At 49.6% G+C, this 6,766-nt stretch overlaps 2 long non-coding RNA genes across 2 annotated transcripts; one reads left to right on the plus strand and one right to left on the minus strand.

The window, feature by feature from the left end:
• Nucleotides 1–37: 37 nt before the first annotated feature.
• Nucleotides 38–1,616, minus strand: LOC142072882 (uncharacterized). The gene is made up of 3 exons (XR_012669483.1): nucleotides 1,360–1,616; nucleotides 1,143–1,229; nucleotides 38–685 (listed from the first exon to the last, which is right to left on the minus strand). It is a non-coding gene; the product is annotated as an uncharacterized LOC142072882 (long non-coding RNA).
• A 3,308-nt stretch (nucleotides 1,617–4,924) lies between these two features.
• LOC142072883 (uncharacterized) lies at nucleotides 4,925–6,766 on the plus strand. Its single transcript, XR_012669484.1, has 3 exons — nucleotides 4,925–4,993; nucleotides 5,945–6,253; nucleotides 6,362–6,766. It is a non-coding gene; the product is annotated as an uncharacterized LOC142072883 (long non-coding RNA).

The raw sequence follows: 6,766 nt of genomic DNA on the forward strand, positions 1-6,766 counted from the left end.
TGCTCTTTTGGCTTTCACTTAATAGAATAAAGATTGCTTTCAAACAAACACAATTCTTTTACTGAAAAAGACAACAACCGGAAGAGAGAGTCCAATGAAAAAAATCATCAGTCGGGAGCAGGATGGGGGAGAATGGAGGGTATGGAAGGTCTCAAGAGGAGGAGGGGGGTCTCAGCACGGCTACAGATTTGTGTATGTCCAGGGATCATATCCAAACTTGGGCAAGTGTTGAGTGTAGTGGGTATTGGGAGTCCACACTGCTGGACTTTGAGGAGGGAGGAGTGGAATGCTGCGGGTAGAGAGTGGATCCAGGAGGTTGATAAGAGTGTGTTGGCGATGTGTGTGTGTGTGTGTGTGTGGTGCTTTGGGAAAGAGTTTTCCGACAGCGGCTGCAGGGGAAGGTGGGCGTGGAGCTGCTCGGTTTGAAGAGCTAGTACCTCTGGAGCATGTCCGCTTGACGCTCCATAACTGTTAAGAGCCACTCCGTGGCTTCTTTCTGGTTTGCTGCGTTCTCCTTTCATTCCGTCTTCTCACTGTCCCACCACTCCTTCAATTCCTTTTTCTCAGCAGCGGAGTGGATGATAACCTCACGCATAAAGTCCTCCTTACTTCTTCACCGTTTTCGAATTCTTCGCAACCGCTCTGCCGCCGATAACAAAGAGGGAGGCTGGTCTCCCAAGGTCATCTGTGTGAAGTTTAAATACAACATTTTACAGAAGCAGTATTGTTTGCTACATAGACAGCACTCTTTCAGTGCTTTAAAACACAGCTGGTACTCACACAACTGTCAGTATCTGGTTGACCCCAGGCAAGCACACATAAGCCACAAGACTCCCAAAATGGTGAGTAGAAGCAGGGACAGGGTAAATCACTGTTTCGGGACCCTGCTGTACACTGGACACTTGGCTCTTGGGCACTTGGGGAGAGCCAGCACTGTAGGGTGGGCCTGATAATCATTCCTGTCTCCACACTTTCCACAGGAGGTGATCATTATGGGTGATATCTCGCTGCTGAGGGTGAGCAGGGAATCAAGGGACAGTGTTCTCTAAGCCTGCGGCTTCTGCCCTGGCCCTATGTGAATGGCGCGTGTGTACCTATGGTTCCCCACCCCCCGTGATGGCACAGTGGCACAGGAAAGTTACCGTTAATGAGGCAAGAAACAGAGCAGCTCTGCCGGGGAACATGTGGGAGCGGACTGCCCAGTATCTCCACGAGAATTTCCTGGAGATCTCTGAGAGAGATTCACATGAATTGAGGGAGTATATCAACAGCCTGTTCTGTATGATGAAAGCCTGCTTTCAGCAACCCTCCCGCCCCCAACGACTCGCTTCAGCAATTCTCAAAGTCAGATTCACTTACCGGGGCCTCCTCTCCTGTTTGTGCTTCGCCAGTATCCGACTGCTTTGACTGACTAGGCTCCTCCGGGGTAGAAAAGAGCTCCTGACTGCGTGCATGTCTGGCCTCCGAGTCATCCTCTGCCTCTGGTTCCCCCTCACCCTCTTCATCCAAGATTGCCTCCTCCTGGCTCGGTGCACTCTCGACTGGCAACCAAGCCAACGAAGTATCCACAGGGGACTTGGCAGGGGAGGTGGGGTCACCACCGTGTGTCTCGTCCAGCTCTCTGTAGAACCGGCAGCTGGTGGGCGTAACTCCAGAGAGGCAGTTTGCCTCCTGCGCCTTGTGGTAGGCATTCCGCAGCTCCTTCACGTTGAACTTGTGCTGCAGTGTGTCCTGGTCATGGCCATTTTCTATCATCAAAAATAAAAGGAGTTCTTGTTGCACCTTAGAGACTAACAAATTTATTTGAGCACAAGGTTTCGGGAGTTACAGCTCACTTCATCGGATGCATGCAGTGGAAAATACAGTGGAGAGATTTTATATCCACAGAGAACATGACAGTAAAGTAAAGAAAAACTATTTCCCCATGTTTATTTCCCCCTACTCACAATGTTCCTCACACGTTCTTGTCAGCTACTGGAAATGGCCAACCTGAATTATCACTACAAAAGGTTTTTTTCCCCCCACCCACCCTCCTGACGGTAATAGCTCCCCTTTCCTGATCACTCTTGTTACAGTGTGTATGGTAACAATCATTGTTTCATGTTCTCTGTGGATATAAAATCTCCCCACTCTATTTTCCACTACATGTATCCAATGAAGTGGGCTGTAGCTCACGAAAGCTTATGCTCAAATAAATTTGTTAGTCGCTAAGGTGCCACAAGTCCTCCTTTTCTTTTTGATGATAGAAAAGGGCCATGATCAGGACACATTGCAATACAAGATCAACGTGAAGGAGCTGCGGAATGCCTACCACAAGGCACAGGAGGCAAACTGCCTCTCTGGAGCTACGCCTACCAGCTGCCGTTGACCTTCTACTGCAATGTGTCCTGGACATGGTCCTTTTCTATTATGTGTCTAGAAATCTGTCCATAGGTATCATAATTCCGACAGCTGAAGCGCAGCTGTGACTGCACTGCCTCCTCTCCCCAAATACCGATGAGGTCCAGCAGCTCCGCATTGCTCCAAGTGGGGGGGATCGCCTGGTGCGTGGAGCAGGCATGGCCACCTGGAAAGATGCGCTGAGACCACTGCACGCATCACTGAGCACACAGGAAGGGGACTTTCAAATTTGCAAAGGAATGTACAGGGTGGGGCTGATGGTTGGTCACCTGAGGACAGGGCAGTAGAGTTCAAACGGATGGCCAGAGAGGTGAGAATAAGCATTGTGCGGCAGCCAATCCGGAAGCCAATCGCAGCGCTGTAATCACCACGCAGTGCTGTAGCCCCGGTGCAGAAAGCTCTAAGCCTCTCGTCGAGGTGTTTTTTTTAGAGTGCATGCAACAGCATGTAAACCTTGGGAGGTACAGTGCTCAAACCTGCTTTTCTGTGCACGAATTTGCCAGTGTAGACATATCCTTAGAGTTCCAAAGTGTATCTGCCTTCTCTCTTTGGGTCAGTTGTATAGCTGATGGTCCTTAATGGGCCATCAAGCAGACTAGGCAGTGCTAATGCCAAATTGTCTGGAGTGTCACCCAGAAGCACAGCACAAGTTTGAAGCACAGACAGTGTAGAACCAATACTTATAACTTTTAATACAAAAATTATACATGCATACAGATAGCATAATCATGTCCAGCAAATCATAACCTTTCCCTAGACAGATAATTGACCTCTTTTGTACAAGATTTGGTGCCACTACAGAATCTCAGTTGCAACAATGGTCTATATGGTCACAGTTCGTGTGAATAACATCACAGCCTCGTGTGGCCTCATGCAGGTGAGTCATTGAATTGTAGCTCCCTAGCTGGACAATGGTTGTTGATGGGTTGTTCGCCCCCCCCCCCCCCCCGCCTAGGTGTTGGTTACTTCCCTTGCTGTTGCCTCCGGGGAGCTAATATCTGGCTGATTCTCCAATTTACAGCATGTTTTAGTGACAGCCATACAATACAATTCTCATAACATCATATGCATTAATGATATACATAGATGGATAGAGAAATTACTTTTTGCAGAACTGTCGCTTAGCCAGTCGGTCTAACCCGTTCGCCACGAGTTTTCAAAGATAAAGGGCAATGGCTCTGCAATCACAGCCGCCAATTCCTTCAGCACTCTCGGATGCAACTCGTCCGGCCCCATGGACTTGTGCACGTCCAGCTTTTCTAAACAGTCCCTAACCACCTCTTTCTCCACAGAGGGCTGGCCATCAACTCCCCATGCTCTGATGCTCAGCGCAGCAGTCTGGGAGTTGAGCTTGTTAGTGAAGACACAGGCAAAAAAAGCGTTGTGTACATTAGCTTTTTCCACATCCTCTGTCACTAGGTTGCTTCCCTCATTCAGTAAGGGGCCCACACTTTCCTTGGCTTTCTTCTTATTGCCAACATACCTGAAGAAACCCTTCCTGTTACTCTTGACATCTCTTGCTAGCTGCAGCTCCAGGTGCGATTTGGCACTCCTGATTTCATTCCTACATGCCCGAGCAATAGTTTTATACTTTTTCCTGGTCATATGTCCAACCTTCCACTTCTTGTAAGCTTCTTTTTTATGTTTAAGATCCACTAGGATTTCACCGTTAAGCCAAGCTGGTCGCCTGCCATATTTACTATTCTTTCGACTCATCGGGATGGTTTGTCCCTGTAACCTCAACAGGGATTCCTTGAAATACAGCCAGCTCTCCTGGACTCCTTTCCCCTTCATGTTAGTCCCCCAGGGGATCCTGGCCATCCGTTCCCTGAGGGAGTCGAAGTCTGCTTTCCTGAAGTCCAGGGTCCGTATCCTCCTGCTTACACTTTTCCCATCCACTTTTGCTTCCCCTACTAATTCTTCCCGGTTTGTGAGCAGCTGGTCAAGAAAAGCTCCCCCCCTCCCCCTCGTTGGCTCCTCTAGCACTTGCACCAGGAAATTGTCCCCCCTACGTTTTCCAAAAACTTCCTGGATTGTCTATGCACCGCTCTATTGCTGTCCCAGCAGATATCAGGAAAATTAAAGTCACCCATGTGAACCAGGGCGTGCGATCTAGTAGCTTCTGCGAGTTGCCGGAAGAAAGCTTCATCCACCTCATCCCCCTGGTCCGGTGGTCTATAGCAGACTCCCACCACTACATCACTCTTGTTGCTCACACTTCTAAACTTAAACCAGAGACACTCAGGTTTCTCTGCAGTTTCGTACCGGAGCTGTGAGCAGTCATACTGCTCCCTTACATACAGTGCACAAGGGGAGGGCCAGAGCCCGGGCTCTGGGCTCCCCTCCCCGCAAGATGGACTTGGCTGAAAGTCACTGATTTCTGTGGTAACAAGTTTCTGTCACCGTCCCCATCCAGCAGGGGGTCTCCACCAGCTCCCCGTCGGTGGCTCTGAGACAGAGGGAATTGGAGTTGAGATCGAAGGACTCAGAGGCCCATGAGAGGCAGGGACGGCATGAGGCAGAGCAGCAGGAGAGACAGAAGCAGCATACAGTGAAGTTGGCTGAGCTGAGAGGAAGAAGGACCCGTCTAGGGGTGAGTGGGAGTGGACCTCAGGGTGCCAATTCCACAGAGAAACTCGACTCTAAATTGCTGCCCCAGCTTAAGGAGGGGGGAGATATAGATGACTGTTTCATGGCATTTGGGAAGGCTGGCAATTGGAACCAGGCTGGCCCTCTGGAATGGCTCCGGTGTCTAGTCACCTTCCTGGGTCCCAAGGCTGTTTAGCCAGATGGGCGAGTTGGCAGACTGGCTCTCACTCCTGGCCCCAACATATATGTCTGCGTGGACTGTGCTGGGCTCAGGCCCCTTGGACTCCCGTTAGTAGAGGATGGTGATGGGACATTCCTGGGGCGGTGAGATCCTGGGATAGAGAAAACTGCTGTCTGGCCCTGTATGGTGTGCCTCCTATTTACCCAAAATATCCCCCCAGACCCTTTACACCCCCTTTCCTGGAGAGGTCTGAGATTAAATAAGATGAGCACAGACCGAGAAAAAAAACCCAGTCAGACTCTTAAAAAACAGAACTTTATTAGAAGAACAAAAAAAGATAAGAGAACAACTCTGTAACATCAGAATGGAAGATAATCTTACAGGCAGTCAGATTCAAAACATAGAGAATCTCTCTAGGCAAAACCTTAAGTTACAAAAAGACACAAAACCAGGAATACACATTTCCTCCAGCACAGCGAATTTCACGAGCCAAAACAAAGAAAACCTAACACATTTTCCAGCTTGATTACTTACTAACTTTACAGGAGTTGGAGGGCTTGCATCCTTGATCTATTTCCGGCAAAGGTATCACACAGACAGACAACAGCCTCCAGATTTGAAAGTATCTTGTCCCTTCATTGGTTATTTTGGGTCAGGTATCAACTTCTGAACCCTTTACAGGTAAAAGAACTTTGCCTCTGGCCAGGAGGCATTTTATAGCACTGTATACAGAAAAGTGGTTATATAAGTGGCGTCCCTTTATATTTATGACAGGGCCCAAGGGAGGCAGAAGGTCTGGTACGACCACTCAGCTTACGGCACCGGGGACAAGGTGAAGGTTCTTATCCAGGTGAGGAAGAATAAGCTGCAAGCTGCCTCGGACAGGCCCTTCAAGTTCATCAAGCAGCTGAAGGAGGAAAATGATGTGGTGGCACTGCCCAGCCGGGCTCACAGCCACCAAGGGGATCAGGTAAACATGATGGAGCTGGATTGTGAAAGGGAGAGGCTGGTACTGGCCATTGTGTGGCCAGTGGGAGAAGAGGGAAGATCCCTTGGTGAGTCTTTTCCCTGAGACAGGAGCCGGTCCCTTGCTGGAATCAATTTCCCTCTCTGCCTGGTAGGATAGAAAGCTGGCTAGATTGTCAGGCTCAATGGGTACTGAGCAACGGCTCAGTGTCTAGTTGGCAGCAGGTCCCTTGCTGGATACGAGTGAGCAGTGTGCCCTTGTTACCAAGAAGGCTAACCACATATTGGGCTGCATTAGGAGGAGCAGTGCCAGCAGACCGAGGGAAGTGATTATTCCCCGCTATTAGGCACTGGTGAGGCCACATCTGGAGTATTGCGTCCAGTTTTGGACCCCCCCACTACAGAAAGGATGTGGACAAATTGGAGAGAGTCCAGCGGAGGGCAGCGAAAATGATTAGGGGGCTGGGGCACATGACTTATGAGGAGAGGCTGAGGGAACCGGACTTGTTTAGTCTGCAGAAGAGGGGAGTGAGAGGGGAGTTGATAGCAGCCTTCAAAAGAGGATGGATCATAGCTGTTCTTAGTGGTGGCAGATGACAGAACAAGGAGTAATGGTCTCAGGTTGCAGTG

This window comes from Caretta caretta, chromosome 7 (genome assembly GCF_965140235.1).
Source record: "Caretta caretta isolate rCarCar2 chromosome 7, rCarCar1.hap1, whole genome shotgun sequence".
In the NCBI taxonomy this organism is placed as follows: Eukaryota; Metazoa; Chordata; order Testudines; family Cheloniidae; genus Caretta; species Caretta caretta.